The sequence below is a fragment of the Rhinatrema bivittatum genome, chromosome 2 (assembly GCF_901001135.1).
Source record: "Rhinatrema bivittatum chromosome 2, aRhiBiv1.1, whole genome shotgun sequence".
Classification (NCBI taxonomy): domain Eukaryota; kingdom Metazoa; phylum Chordata; class Amphibia; order Gymnophiona; family Rhinatrematidae; genus Rhinatrema; species Rhinatrema bivittatum.
In genome coordinates, this window is record NC_042616.1 from 250389355 (window position 1) to 250405630 (window position 16276).

General features: G+C 44.9%; 1 protein-coding gene across 1 annotated transcript in view; it reads right to left on the minus strand.

The window, feature by feature from the left end:
• The window catches only part of CMTM8 (CKLF like MARVEL transmembrane domain containing 8), an 89684-nt gene that overhangs the window by 60247 nt on the left and 13161 nt on the right, over positions 1 to 16276 (minus strand). The window lies entirely within an intron of this gene.

The window sequence follows — 16276 nt, forward strand, 5'->3', positions numbered from 1 at the left end:
CCCCAACCTTAAAAGCCCACTGATCTATTTAGTTTCTTTGTTTGTTTGTTTGTTTTATGACTTACACACCATTCCTAGCAGAAGTAAATTTATGCGGCAGGATCCTGGCATGCACCATTGTGCACATGAATTTACGCGCTAATTTCAATGTAAAATCCAGGAATGCCCATGCCCTACCCCTTTTTTGAAAAAAAAGGTTTTGTGCATACAGAGGGAGATATGCACATATCCAGGAGGCTTTTAAAATACATTCGGCCTGTGCCGGCCCAACATGTTCATGGATCCCCTAATTTCAGCATGTGTTGAGCTTTTAAAATTCACCTCATAGTCAACTTGATAAATAGCAATTTATGGACCTCTCTTCCAGGAAATTGTCCAAACCTTTGTTTAAACCCAGCTACGCTAACTGCCTTAACCACATCCTCTGGCAATTAATTCCAGAGCTTAATTGTGTATTGAGTGAAAAAGAACTTTCTCCAATTTGTTTAAATGTGCCACATGCTAACTTCATGGAGTGTCCCCTAGTCCTTGTATTATAGGAAAGATTAAATAAACAATTCACATTTACCCATTCTAGTCCTCTAATATTTTTATAGAGCTCTATCATATTCCTCCTCAGCCATCTTTTCTCCAAGCTGTTCCATCCCCTTTATTATTTTGTTCACTTTTCTCTGAACCTTTTCCAGTGCAACTATATCTTTTTTTTTTTTAAATGCGGCAACCACAATTGTACACAGTACCCAAGGAGTGATACAGAGGTACTATGACATTCTCCGTTTTATTCACCTTTCCTAATAATTCCTAATATTCTGTTTGCTTTTTTTACTGCCGCAGCACACTGAGCCAATGATTTCAAAGTACTGTCCATTATGACACCACCTAGATCTTTTTCCAGGGTGGTAACTCCTAACATGGAACCTAACATCATGTAAATACAACGTAAGTTACTTTTGCCTATGTGCATCACTTTGCACTTGTTCACATTGGGGCGGATTTTCAGAGCCCTGCTCGCGTAAATCCGCCCAAAACCGGGCGGATTTACGCGAGCAGGGCCCTGCGCGCCGGGAAGCCTATTTTACATAGGCCTCCCGGCGCGCGCAGAGCCCCGGGACTCGCGTAAGTCCCGGGGTTCTCCGTGGGGGGCATGTCGGGGGCGGGCCTGGTCGTCGCGGCGTTTCGGGGGCGTGTCGGCAGCGTTTTGGGGGCGGGTACAGGGGCGTGGCTACGGCCCGGGGTGGTCCGGGGGCGTGGCCACGCCCTCCGTACCCGCCCCCAGGTCGCGGCCCGGCGCGCAGGAGGCCCGCTCGCGCGCGGGGATTTACTTCTCCCTCTGGGAGGCGTAAATCCCCGGAGAAAGGTAAGGGGGGGGGTGTAGACAGGGCCGGGCGGGTGGGTTAGGTAGAGGAAGGGAGGGGAAGGTGAGGGGAGGGCGTTAGAGGATTCCCTCCAAGGCCGCTCCGATTTCGGAGCGGCCTTGGAGGGAACGGGGGTAGGCTGCGCGGCTTGGCACGCGCCGGCTATACAAAATCGATAGCCTTGCGCGCGCCGATCCAGGTTTTTAGCAGATACGCGCGGCTCCGCACGTATCTACTAAAATCCAGCGTACTTTTGTTTGCGCCTGGAGCGCAAACAAAAGTAGGCTATTCGCGCACCTTTTAAAATCCGCCCCATTGAATTTAATCTGGTATTTGAATGCCCAGTCTTCCAGTTTTACAAGGTCCTCCTGCAATTTATCACAATCTGCTTGTGATTTAACAACTCTAAATAATTTTGTGTCATCTGCAAATTTGATCACCTTACTCGTCATTTTCTCTTTCCAGATCATGAATAAATATATTAAAAAGCACCTGTCCCAGTACAGATCCCTGAGACATTCCACTGTTTAATTTTCTCCACTGAGAAAACTGATCATTGAATCCTACTTTCTCTTTCTGATCTTTTAGCCAATTTGCAATCAACAAAAGTACATTGCCTCCAATCCCATGAATGTTTAATTTTCTTAGGAGTATTTCATGAGGGACTTTGTTAAATACCTTCTGAAAATCCAAATACACTAAATCACATATTTATTAATGCCTTATAAAAGTGAAGTAGATTTATAAGGCAATACGTGCCCTTGGATAAATCCATGCTGGCTGTGTTCCATTAAACCATGTCTATGTTTACAATAGTTTCTACTACTTTTCCCAGCACTGAAGTCAGGCTCATCAGTTTATAGTTTCCCAGATCACTCCTGGAGCCCTTTTTAAATATCGGGGTTACACTGGCCACTCTCCAGCCTTCAGATATAACATATGATTTTAATGCTAGCTTATAGATTACTATTAATAGATCTGCAATTTCATAGTTTAATTCTTTCAGAACCCTGAGGTTTATACCATCTGGTCCGGGCTATTTGCTACTCTTCAGTTTGACAATTTGGCCTACTACATTTTCCAGATTCACTGTGATTGGCTCTGATGCTCAAAAATAAAGAAAAAAGAGACACATTTCAATCCCAGTCTTTGCACATCTACTAAGAGAAATCAGAAAATAAAATACTTGTTGCTTGTAATGCACTTCTCGTAATAATCCCACTTTATCTAGGACTCTCGTTTTGTCACTATAGTTATAAATCTTAATAATGATTGCTCGGGCTCCCACCACGGGGGTAAGGGGGTGGGGGGAAGAGCCAAGGCCCAATGCATGCTCTCACTTTTCAAGCAGCCCTTCTTAGCCTCCAGACCAATTACTTTGGGTGGCTATTTTGAAAAGAAGGCCACTGTATTCAAGCCCTCCTCTCTCTCTGGAAGAATCACTAGTGTAATATTGTTTTCAGCATCCTCAATTTTCCATGCTGCAGAGTTTTTCCTCCATTAGTGACATCACAAGTTTCTCCACAAGGCTGACCATCTCCTTTATCCGTGTGGTATTCTCCTGAACAGATACCACCAGTTGTGCCACTTGATCAATGACCACCCCCATTTTGGCATTAATATTGTAGGTAAGCTTCTAAGAAAAGGATTCAAACATGTTTCACAATGTCGTAGTTGTGTCCAGCAGTGTAGAAGGAGTAGGCAATTCTTCTTCCCAAATTTGAGTTTTATTCCAGGCAGGCCTTATCCTCCTTTGATTTCCTATTAACCATCTGCGTTTTTGCAGTTTTGTCAGCCTAAAGGGCTGGCAGAGTTTTTACCTTCTTTGAACATTTATGTGTGTTTGCTCACCGAAGTGCAGAGACTGTACAGGATTAATGTCCTTAGGTCAAGAGAGCCAAACCTGCCTGTACCACTCCATAAGCAGCATATCACATGATCTTCTCACATGTTTGTTTTTGAGTGAAGCATTTATTGATGCTTGGTGCCTATGACATGACCAGAGTTAGGTGTAGGAAGCCAAGTTTATTTTAACAATGCCCAAACTTGTCTAAAGAACAATGATGTGCAGAACTATGTTTAAGGGAAACAATATTTTATTATTGGCCCTTGTTGTTATTTTTAAATCTTCATCTTCCTGTTGGATAAGCTAAACCACAAAAAACGATTATTTTTATAGTCGCCATCTTACTTTTAGGAACTTTCATTATAAAAAATACTTTTAGAAATCTGGTTGTAAAAATAATTTTGTACACACACAGCATACTTTTCTCCATTGACCAGTAGGCGTGAATCAGCCATAATGTGTGGTTGATGTTTTATATAATGGTGCTGACACAGATCCAGCTCTCTGAGCATGCACAGGATTTCTTGCGCACATATGCTGCTATATGAGCCCCTCTGTTTTTCTTCATCCAAGCTACCTTATGGACGTATCCCAGTCTCTATAAATGTTATTGTGGGGGCTCAGTGCCTTGAATTTCCTCAGTGCTTGCATCAGCAGTCCCTCAAACAGAACTTTCTAAGTTTAAGAAAAAAAGAGAGAAGAAAAGTTAAGGAAATATTGAGAAGCATGGATAAGCCTAAGGCCAAAAAACATGTAGTGAATGGGTTCAAGGCCTGCATCTGTGGATACTGGAAGTCCATTGTAAACCAGCTGGGTCCCTCCTGCACTTTGAGTCATGGTGACACCATGGTGTTTTTGATGATATTAGATGAAATTTGGGACCTTGCTGTCTTCCCAGGAATTTACATGAAGAGGGGTCCCTGGGACCCACAGTCCCACCTCTTTACCATGTATACTTGTATAATAGAAAATCCCACATGGTCAGTACGGCCATTGGAGTTTGACAGGACAGGCTGAACCACAAAAATAAAATAGATTATTCCCTCCTGATAGGTTGGAGGGTATACAAAAACCATAAAACTGTCCCAAGGTCAGACTTTTGATACATGCAATAACATTTGTGTGTTCTCTTCTGTTAAGAAAGAAGAGTAGCTACTGATAGAAGAATGAAATTTGTAAAACAGCTGAATCATTGAACTAGCAAGTTTGCTTACCATAAACAATGTTCTTTGTAGACAGCAGGATGAATTAGCCATGATATTTGGGTAATATCATCCAGCAATACCAAACAGACCCTTCTCTCTAAGCTCATAGAGCTTTTGCTCTATTGAGCATGTGTGGGTATTCCCATGTGAGCATTGCCTCATGAGCACTTCAGTCGATTTGACGGCTAATTCTAAGAACATAAGAACATAAGAAATTTCCATGCTGGGTCAGACCAAGGGTCCATCAAGCCCAGCATCCTGTTTCAAACAGAGGCCAAACCAGGCCACAAGAACATGGCAATTACCCAAACACTAAGAAGATCCCATGCTACTGATGCAATTAATAGCAGTGGCTGTTCCCTAAATAAACTTGATTAATAGCCGTTAATGGACTTCTCCTCCAAGAACTTATCCAAACTTTTTTTTTTAACCCTGCTACACTAACTGCACTAACCACATCCTCTGGCAACAAATTCCAGAACTTAATTGTGCGTTGAGTGAAAAAGAATTTTCTCCGATTAGTCTTAAATGTGCTACCTACTGACTTCATGGAATGCCCCCTAGTCCTTCTATTATTCGAAAGTGTAAATAACATAGTGTGATGTAGCGCCGCCCGGCCGCAGGCAGGAGCTGACAAGCTACCATAAGAGCAACAAGAATACCAGAGCCAGACAGCAGGGGGCGCATGGGAAGAAGAGAAGAACTACGAATCCCAGATTCCCTGAAACACCACCAGACAGGGGAGGAAAGCCTGAAGGCGAACAGGTGGCAGGCATAGAGGTTAATGAGGAAGACACCGATGAGTCCATGGAGGTGGAGGAAGAGAGCGTGCCCCCTTGGTGGAACTGGCCACAAAAACCCAGCTCTTCGGAGTCAGAGGAGGAAGAGATGGAGGTAGGTTCAGGGGGAGAGGAGTCCTCCAGTTCGTATATGGATACTGAGTAATCTATGTGGGGGTGAAGTATACTCCTTAGCCTAAAGGGGAAGCCCGGGAGGAGGGCTCTAAAGGGGCCTGTTGTGCTGGGTCTTGTATTAACGCTGAGCAGAGGAGGTAAAAAGGGTTACTCTGTAATAGCACTGCTTGTAAGAGGACCGGAGGGCTGGAGGGGGAGGGGACAGCCCTCATGTAATGTATCCAGTGTTACTTTATAAACTGCTTGGAAGGAACTAGCGCTCTCTCTCTGTGTTGTCTTTGGGGATTGGGGGGGCTGCTTACCCCCAACCCTGCTTGAAGGGAACTTAGGAGCCCAGCCAAACCAGGGCCAGCAGAGGCACGGACCAGGGGAGTTACGTGAGCCTGTCGAACTCCAGGGACCTTGGCCGCTGGTGGCAGCTCAGGACGGAAGACGGATGGGCGGCGCCCAAGGCCTCACGGACGGTGAGCCATCACAATAGTCACATCTACTCGTTCAAGATCTTTCATGATCTTAAAGACCTCTATCATATCCCCCCTCAGCCAAATCTTCTCCAAGCAGATGGCCGCCGCCATCGTAAAGATGGCCACCGCCATCTTTAAAGAGGGCGCCGGCCATCCAGTGCTCCTACCATGTGACAGGAGCCGGCCAATGGCACGGATACCCTGTCATATGGTAAGGGCAAAGGGCCATCGGCGCCATCTTTATGAGTGGCAGTCGATGGCCTGAGAACGGGAGATCGCTCCCGGGACCACCACTAGACCACCAGGTATGTTTTGGGGGGCTCGGGAGGGTGGGGGAAGCTAAGGGGTCATTTTTAAAGGGTCAGGTGGGGTTTTTTTTTATCGGGCCATCGGCGCCATTTTTGAGTGGCAGCCAAAATAGCGCCGATGGCCCAAGAGCGGGAGATTGGTCCCCGCGCCCCCATTGGACCACCAGGTAATCGTAAAAAGTTTTTGGGGGGGGTCGGGAGGGTGGGGGAAGGTAAGGGGTTAATTTTAAAGGGTCGGGCCTCACTACAAAAAAAATAACGATGTGAATCGGAACCAATTCCGATTCACATTACCCACATCACCCACGATCAGATTTTTTCCCCCCTCTAGCCGAACCCGATCGTTAAGACGATCGGGCACACGATTCACATCTCTAATAAGAAATGCCATGCTGGTGTTACGCTCCACGGCCACAGATGGCTGCGGCCGCCATTGCTCACCTCTCTTTTTACAACTTTGGCTCTGTTGGGCGAACTTGCGGCTTCAGCCAATCACCGCCAGCCCTCCAACCTCCGTTCCCAGGCCTGCTCGAGCAGCATGGACGCTGCCAACTGCCATCTTACCGTGGGGTTCCCTAGGAGCGCGCACGCGTGCTCTCTGACCAGCTTTAATCACATCATGGCGGGAACCTCAAGGGCGTCCCTAGCAGATGATGTCACTCCACTCCGATACTTATACTCGCCAGCCCAGACAGCCAGCGACTTGGCAAAGAGTTCACTTGCTGCATTCCACAGCTTCTCTTCACCTTGTTCCAGTTTCTGCTTCTGTAGTGTGAGACTTCAGGTACCCGCTCCTCGGGGGCCCTCCTCATCTCTTGGTTATCCACTCCTCGGAGGGCCTTTCACCTGGACCTCAGCCTGCCTCACCCCTGAGGTCTACTTCAGGACGAACTTTTGCTTCCAATCGCTGTGAGTACCTTCCTCTGGATCCTTGTGGTGATTTCTATGTGGGAATCCTCTGCAGTGTATCCCGCTCTGCGGACCATTGCCGTGAGGAGTCACTTCCAGGTTTTCCCCTGCTACGCAGGACCTGCACCGTGTCACCATCAGAGAAACCCTCATCGGTGTACCCCGCTCTGCAGACCATTGTCTCGAGGACTCACTCCCAGGTTCCTCCCTGCTCTGTGGACCTGTGCCGTGATACCATCAGAGGAACCCTCGCCAGTGTACCCTACTGTATTCTCCCATTGAGGAACCCTCCTGCATACTTCACTACAAATTCAGTATATTTCAGTGACTGTACTTTCTCCCCACTCCTCGGGTAGTGCCGCTTCTCTCCTAGACTCTCATCTTTCAAGCTGTGTCTGATGTCAACATCTCTGCTGCCGTATGGTGGCCCGCCTCCAGGGGTCACCCTCTCCTGCTCCACTTCTGCGTCTGCTGTATCCCATCCTGCAGCCGAGGCTCCGCTTCCCAACGGTGAGGCCCAGCGGAGCTCCTCCCCCTGGGCGGTTACACCTCTCATCTTGGCCAAAGGGCCCACTCACTTACTTATGCTAACAGCTGGGTCAGACTAATGTCAAACAATCCCAACATCCTGTCTCGGACAGTGGTCAGTAGAGGTCACAATTACCCAGCAGATCCAAAAATGGATCCACAAATTACAAATGTGCAGACAAAAAACTGAAATGGAAATCCCAATAAGCGAAATACTGTATACAATGCAAAACTGGAAAACTAGAAATAGAAATACATTTTCTCCCATACTTGAGGCAAGCCCCCAACATCTTTCCTGTGGAGGGAGGGGGGGGGATGTTATGTGGGGATTACCTAGCTCCTGTCATTATTCTTGTGGAGAATGGAGGGTATTTTGTTACATAACACTCACCCCCAGTACCCACAAGAAAAACATGGAGGCTCAGTGGCTCAAAAATAACACTACCTACTCCACTCATGTGGTACTTTGCTCCCCCTATCCCTTGCTCAGCACCAGGGATCTAGCAAAGCTCCAGGAGTTGTCTGGCAATTAAGATTTAAATCTGAAAAAACAAAAACCAAAGTGAAAAAAAAACAAAGGGAGCCGTATTGTATGAGGGCAAAATTCCTCTAAGCATGAAAGAGAGTTCTGGGGGTGATATTATTGGAATATCTTAAGGCGGCCAAATAGGTGGATAAGGTGACAGCAAAAGCCAGAAGGATGCTTGGCTATGTAGGGAGAGGAATGGTCAGCAGAAACAAGGAAGTGATACCGCCCCTGTTTAAGACCTTGGTGAGACATCATTTGGAATATTGTACACAGCTCTGGAAACTGCATCTTCAAAAGAATATAAACTAGTTGGAGTTGGTCCAGAATGTGGCTACTAGAATGGTCAGTGGCTTTCATTCTGAAGTATATAGGGACAGATAAAGATCTAAACAGGGGCGATGCTAGGTACTTCACAGATCTGGGGCACAGGAACACAGGCAGCGGGGGCCAACTTTTCCATGAATAGTAAGCAGGCAGGAGCCTGCTTCCTATTACTTTTAACATTCTAATATTGCTTTAACAGATGTAACACCTTTCCCTTTCTACAAAAGCAACTGCTAGGTACTGTTCCGCTTGGTGTAGTGTGCCTTTATTCGTTTTCACAAAATTATTTAATTCTCCGTCATCTCGCTGATAAAATAAATTGTACATGGTACATAACTTAACTTAATACTGAAAATTGTATTCCAGTCATGGGATTCTGAAAACCTTTACTGGATCAGCTTAAGAATTACCTAAAAATATTGTACAGAAGTTTTTCAAACTACATAGATCCCTTCTTCAGATGTCAGATCAGAGACATTCACATCTGAAAATGGGTCCTATATAGTCGCAAAAGCTCAGGTGCAATATTTTTGGATACTATTTACATAGATCCAAAAATGCTTTCACAGCTTGCCAAGAATACAGTTTAGCCCAGAAACCATATCTACCATACCAAAACACTAACTCCCAGGATTCAAATGGCAACAACTCTATCCATGAAAAGGCAACACTGCAATTACACCAGGCCCTAGAAGGCCAATACACCTTCTATTGAAAAAGGACAAGTCGGACTGCTATACAACTCCTAAACAGAAACAGAATCCATAACCTTGATCACATATGCAGAAAACAGACAAATCTGGAGAAGGAACCACGGGAGGAAATGGCCACTTGAAGGCTGAGCTTTCTACCCCAATCTGCTTAATCCCTCCAATATCCTGACAATCAGACTACTTACCACTCCTGAATTGGGCGATTCAATTCCGGTTTGACAGAAGATGGCAAAGTGCAAAAAAATCAATTTATTTTGAAGCACTTCTCATTTGAATCTGGCAGGGCAAAAACTTGGTGAGCCAACTGAGCTGGAAGGAGAGAACAGCCACTTGGAGGCAGGCCGCGATGATGACGCTGTTCCTGCAGCAGCACTGGAGAAGCAGGTAGCTGAGCCACTTTCTCTCAAACAGACTTCCAAAACTGGTTTAAAGAACTCAGAGATTATATGACCTCTTTGAAAAAAGAAATTTGCTCAGTAGTGGGTGACCTACAGAGGGAATGTGCAGAGCTGGGAGATCATGTAGATGCCACTGAAATCAGATTAGATGAGCAAGAGGCTGTATGGGAGAATGCCCAGCAACAGATGAAACAGTTGAAGGAGGATAATCTCCTACGAAAGGACTGGGTTGAAGATCTAGAAAATAGGTCTCACAGAGGGAACCTACGCTTTCGAGGTATACCTGAGGAAGCAGAGTATTTGGACTGTGCACAAGTGGTAACCAACATTTGTACAGCACTGTTGGGATGTGAAACAGAAGGAAACCTGCCTAAAATTGAACTAGACAGGGCTCATAGAGCTCTGGCTAGACCGAGAGGCAACATGCCCAGGGATATAGTGGTATGCTTCCACGAATTCTCTGTGAAGGAGAAAGTTACAAGTACTGCCAGAAAATTAAAAGACTTTCACTGGAAAGGAACAAAGTGGAATTTTTTTTAAGATTTGTCACTGATGACTATTAAGAAAAGGACTTTCAGAGAGGTGCTTCTAGTGCTTAGGAAAGAAAATTTGCACTACAAGTGGCTATTTCCCTTTGACCTACAATTTACCAGAGAGGGGGTAACCTCTCAAGTTACAGCAGTAGAGGAGGCCGAAAAGAATCTACAAGCAGCGGGTCTGATGAACAAAATGGATAGCAATGCAGGTTCCTCCTCTCCGTTATTGCATAGAGAAAACAGTTCCAGATGTTAGTGCCTACAATATGAAGGGAAAAGGCTGCGGGGGCACTCTGGAGGATCTTTACCTGGGAGAGAAGATGCCACCTGAAAGGCACCTTCCAGGAAGAGGATTGTGGCTGGTTGAGAGTGAAGGGGGACTTCAATGGCTTTATATCACCAGTTAAAGTATGCCCTAGTTAGGGTTATTTCTAAGAGGTGTTCTTTACCTAGATATGGAGTGCTATTTTGATTTAAGAAGGGGTGGGAGGGTGAGCTGTGTACAACGGTTATGAGATCCAGTGATGTCATTCCTCAGAGTATTGGCTGGAGAGGTATGGGGGGGGGGGGGGGGGGGGGGGGGGGGTAAGGGGAAGAAGTAGGAAAAAGGGTTGGAAGGGTAATTTTGTTGCTTATTTTGGACGGGTAGGAAAGTTGGGAGTAGTGTTTGGTGAAAGGATGCCAGTAGGGAATTGAAATATGGGTTACTTAAAAGGAAGAGAGGGTGGATTATTCAATGTGTTTTGTTAGGCCAGAAGTATTGGAGAATATCACAATGTTTTGGATGATGGGAGAATTAAAGATTTTATCCTGGAATGTCAAGGGACTAAAGGCTGGTGCTAAGAGGAAACTACTTTTAAACAACGCAATCTGCATGAAAGTAGATATACTATTTTGTCAGGAAACTCATTTAAAGAAAAAATATGAGAGGTTGATGATCTCATATAATTTCCCTCAACAATATTTTGCAGCGGCAACAGTTGCTAATGAATATAGTGGGGTGGGAATGTTTTTCTCTAAAAATGTGGTTGTGGATGTCTTATCAACTGCTAGAGATCAAGAGGGAAGGTTCTCAATTGTAAAATTCAGAAGGCAGAAGGATATATTTACATTGGTGAATCTTTATTGTCCCAATATGGGGCAGGGAGCTTTTTTGGAGACTATCACAAATTCTTCAACAGTGGGCAGAGGGAAATGTTAAAATTGAGGGAGATTTTAATCTCACTAGGTATCCATATCTAGATAACAGTAGTGGTCATGTAGGTGCCTCTAAATTTAATAGATCAAGGCTGAAAGAGTTTATAGAGGATGGGGGACTGATGGATATATGGCAGCTGATGCACCCTACAGGATGAAATTATGCCTTTTTTTCTCTAAAGCTCATCGGGTATACACCAGAATAGATTATTTCTTGATAGATAAAAATCTGGAGCATAAAGTAGGAGAAGTGTGGATAGAGCCAATCACATGGTCAGATCATTCCTCAATATGACTCTCTTTGAAGGGATAGGGGGGGTCAGTGGGTAAGAAATGTTGGAGATTAAATGAGAGTATTTTAGAGGATTCTGAGTTCTGTGACCATTTGTGCCTGGAGATTCAGGATTGCATTAAGGAAAATGTCAACGGGGAAGTGGCCCCGGGGATAGTGTGGGATTATTTGAAGGTTGTAGTGCAGGGGAAGTTCATTTCCAGGAGTCCTTTTTGAAAAAAGAAACTGGAACTTATGCCAAAAATTGGCAAATTGGAAATAAAACATAAAAGACTGGCCACTCTGAATACAGGTTCGGAACTTGAATCATTAAGGTTAGAATTAAGGAATTTACATACAGGGGAGATCATGTTCCAATTAGACAAGTTAAAACAGAAGTACTTTGAGGGGGGCAACAAGGTGAGAAGAGTTATGGCAAGGAAACTTAAAATGAGGGAGACTCATACCCAGATCCTGAAAATTAAAGACAAACAAGGGGGAATGATTTTTTATTCCAAGGACATAGCTACACGTTTTGTGCAATTTTATCAAGATTTATATTCAAGGCAAAAGAACATTCAACTAGAAAGCATAGCATAGCGGAGTTTTTAGAGGGCATAGAGCTTCTGAGAGTATCTGCAGTGCAGCAAGATCGCCTAAATAAAGAGATCTCAGTATTTGAATTGAAGCCGAACAGGTGATCAGGGAATTGAAATTTAGGAAAGTCCCCAGGACTAGATGTCTTCTCAACAGGTTTTTACAGGAAAATGAGCTTGGTGGTTGCCGCACCATTGACAGCTGCTTTTATAACGCTTTGCCCCCAGGTGGCGACATAACAGATGATTCTATAGACTAGAACTTATGGTACTGGCAAAGTCGGAAAGGAATGCTATGCTCTGTGGCTCACATAGACCTATTCCACTTATAAATTTAGATCTTAAAATTCTGACAAATTTTAGCTCAAAATTGGGAGGGATCGCACCTGCCTTAATTCATCTGGACCAAAAGGGGTTTATTTTGGAGAGACTGGCCTCCAATAACGTGAGGAGAGTGATCAATTTAATATGGTGGGCTCAACAAAACATTCTATTGGCTTTACTAACGATGCTGAAAAAGCATTCAATCAGGTTCATTGGGATTACCTATTTGCTGTGCTGGACAAAGTGGGACTGGGAGGGAACTTTTGAAGATGGATTGAGAAACTTATTTTATTCTAAATCTCAGTGCGTGCATCAAGGTAAATGGGAGATTCTCCAAGCTGTTTTAGATAGAGAGGAGCACGAGGCAGGCTGTCCACTATCTCCTTACTATTTGTGCTCTATTTAGAACCTCTAGCAGCTAGAATTCACAGGAAAGACAAGGTCCAGGGATTGAGGGTGGGAGATCCCGATCGTAGAGTTAACATTTAAAATTTGGGACCGGTGGGAAGGTATATTTAGGGGGGGGGGGGGGGGGGCGGGGGGGAGAATGACAAACATTATTTTCATAGAACATCTTTATATTTTAATAAACAATTTCCACCAGGTTGGATGTATGCTACTTCAAAGAACTGGAAGGAAAAGGGTTGTGCTTGGTTAGAACAAATGTGGGATGGCAAGCAGGTGCTTGATTTCTCAACAATAAAGACAACTTTTGGTCTCTCATAGGCAGATCATTATTCCTATCTCCAGGTACATCACTTTATAAAGCAAGGGGAGGTGTTGGAAGCATTGAGGTGAGGGAAATCCTTGTTTGAAGGATGTTGCGCCAAGGCACAATGGGTGACCAGAGGGATACCTAGAATATATAGTTTATTAAATAGGGATCTTAAATGTAAGCCCACACACATATCTCTGCGTGGGAAAAGGATTTGAATGTGTCTTTGGGGGTGGGGAAGACTTGGGATCTCTGTTTTCTACACACCAAGAGGAGCTCTGTTTCTGCTTGAATTGTGTAAAACAGCTATAAGGTACTATTTCGATGGCATTTGACACCTGTTAGGCCGCATTCTTTCTACCCCACTCTGAATAATAAGTGCTGGAGAGACTGTGGGTTAGTGGGAACTTTCTTCCCACTAACTATGTTGTGGGAATGCCCAAAAATTGTTCTTCTCTGAGGTGAGGTTATAAGATTAATTTTTCAGATTATGGGTAAAATGATACCTAGGGATCCGTTGTTTTTTTTTCTCCTGAATATACCAGTCATGGGAGTGACTGACACTGTCTTGAATATTTCTCAACAAGTGGCTCTGGCAACTAGGGGAGAAATAGCATACTTTGGGAGACAGGCTGCAATTCCTTCTATAGGAAGAATCATTCGAAGATTAGATAAGGTGTATTATAGGAGTAAACTTACAGCTATCAAGAGGAAACAAAAGCAGAGGATGTGGCAGCAGTATGTGCAATGGAAATCTGATGATGAGGGAGAGGGGACCGAATGAGAGGGGGTCTAAAAGGGGAGAGATGTCGAGACATTACTGGGATGATTTTTCATTAGATTTTCTGGTAGAGTTGAACTATTGTGTCTCTTACTAATGTATGCTTATACAACTGTGGAAGTGATCTGATGTGTTAATACATACAGATTTTCAATTAAAAAAAATAAAAGAAAACCGAGAAATCCTTACCAAATACAAAATAACGAATCACAAATTAGAAATAGAAACATGCACACAAAAACTAAACTGGAAATCCAAAGAAGCCAGAGCATGCAGTGCAACAGCAGAAAAATAAACATCACCACTTCCCCCACACTTCTGCCCTCCAATCCCTTCCCCCCAGGTCCAGACCCCGATTGCAGCCCCAACCTCATTCACTTAGACACACACCCTTAGGTCCTTGTCTCATGCTCACATGCACTCTAACACAAGCTCCCTCCCTCTCTATCACTAACACCATTGCTCTCTCTCATACACACACACATCACTCTCACTCACACACACACACAGGCACTGCTCATGGTCCGCCGAGTCTCTGCTTCTCTCGGCCGTGAGTGGAATGGGCTCCGCTCGCAGCCCCATGTGGCTGTTCTTTGCCGCTCCCTAATGGCTGGCGCCCCAGGCGACTATCTAGTTTGCCTATTGGGACACACTGGTCCTGCCCTACCCCTACTACCTTTCCAATTCCTAGACCTGGATTAGAAACAAAGGGTGCCATCGCTTCTCATTCCAGAAGACCCCTCCCCAACCAGCATCTCTCTGACTCTCCCCCCCCCCATGCCTCCCCCACCATCTCCAAGCCTCTGCCCATCATCCCCTGACCCATTCTCTCCCCCTACCCTCTTCCAACCATCCCCAGAACCCCTAAGCACACCTTTCCTAGGCTACTTATCCTTCTCCCGTTATCCCCTGATCATCTTTCCCAGCATCCCCTCTCTCTCTCCCCTCACCCCCTGCTTGTCATGCCCTCTTCTCCCTGCACAGCAGCACCAGCATTTTCAATACTCCCATTTCCCCTTCCTTCTGGCTCACAGACAGCAATGCTTTCCTCCTCCTTACTGGCTCTCTCCTTCAGGCTGGCAGGTCCGGTAGGACCATGCTGGCTGCTGAAGCCAGGAGTGGAAGGAGGCAGTATTTAATCCTCCCACGCAAAAGCGGCAAACAGAGACAGATGCCGCAGGGTCTGTGGTGGCATATGAACCAGGATGCAGCCACTGCTAATTTTTTTTTCCCTATCCCTGACATCTTCTCTGCAGTCAGCACGGCATGTTCTATTGCTGCCTCCGATTCACCCACAGCTCTGGGTCTCACCTCCTGTGAAGATTCATAAAAAGAGTTTGCCTCTCACGTGTTCTTTTTCTGAGACTGTGCTGGAGGCAGGGTGGGGAGGTCGAATCAGAGGCAGCAATAGAACATACCATGCTACCTGCAGAGGAGATGTCAGGGATAGAAAAACAATTAGCGGTAGATGCCACTGAGAATTCGGGTCACCAAACTTTGACTCAGGGCACTGGCCTATATACCTGATGCTAAGGACACCCATGGATCTAAAGATTTATACCTTTTGAGGAAAGGTGTGCTAGAAGAGATGTGACAGAGACAATTATATACCTCCAATGTTTCCATGCATAGGAGGTGGGCCTCTTTCAAAGGACAGGAGGCAGCTTAAGTCATTCAGGAAAACTGGTCCCCTACCACCAAGATGGTAGTACAGTCAATGGAAGTTGGAAGATCTAGATTAAGTCTGTGGAAAGGTGAGTCCATAGTACAGAAGGAATCAGGTGCGGGTGCAATTCACCTGAAATTTAGCATGAAGGATCTTGATTCTAGCACATATTGAACAGGTCAAGACACAAGTCTTACAATCCTTGCACAGAGAAGTCTACCAAAAAAACCCTGAAGATTGGTTCAAAAGGTTTCTTAATTCCTGGAAGTCCAGAGAGTTTGAAATCATGCCCTCATTTTGAAAACATCTGGGTGGCAAGTGTCTGGAACAAAAGCATGCCCAATAGGAACCCTTACAGGAGATTTCTGGATTGAAGATTCCAGATGACTTTTCTTCATCAGATCATTCTTGACTGTATTTGTGATTGATCCTGGAGGCTGGTATAATGGGGCCTTTATTGCAAGGTTCAGGAATCTTCTCAGAAGAAAACTGTCATGACAATGCATCAACCTTAATATTCTTCAAGTCAGGATAATAGAAGATTATGAGTTGGAAATGGGTGAAAAATGTGGTCCACTGAACTTTCTGGGAGTTCAAACATTTTGCTGCCTCAATATAAAATAAAAACTTTAGTGATCTGTAAGGATTGTAATTTGAAAGGTGGCTCCTTCTAACAGGTTTCTCCACTCTTCCAAGA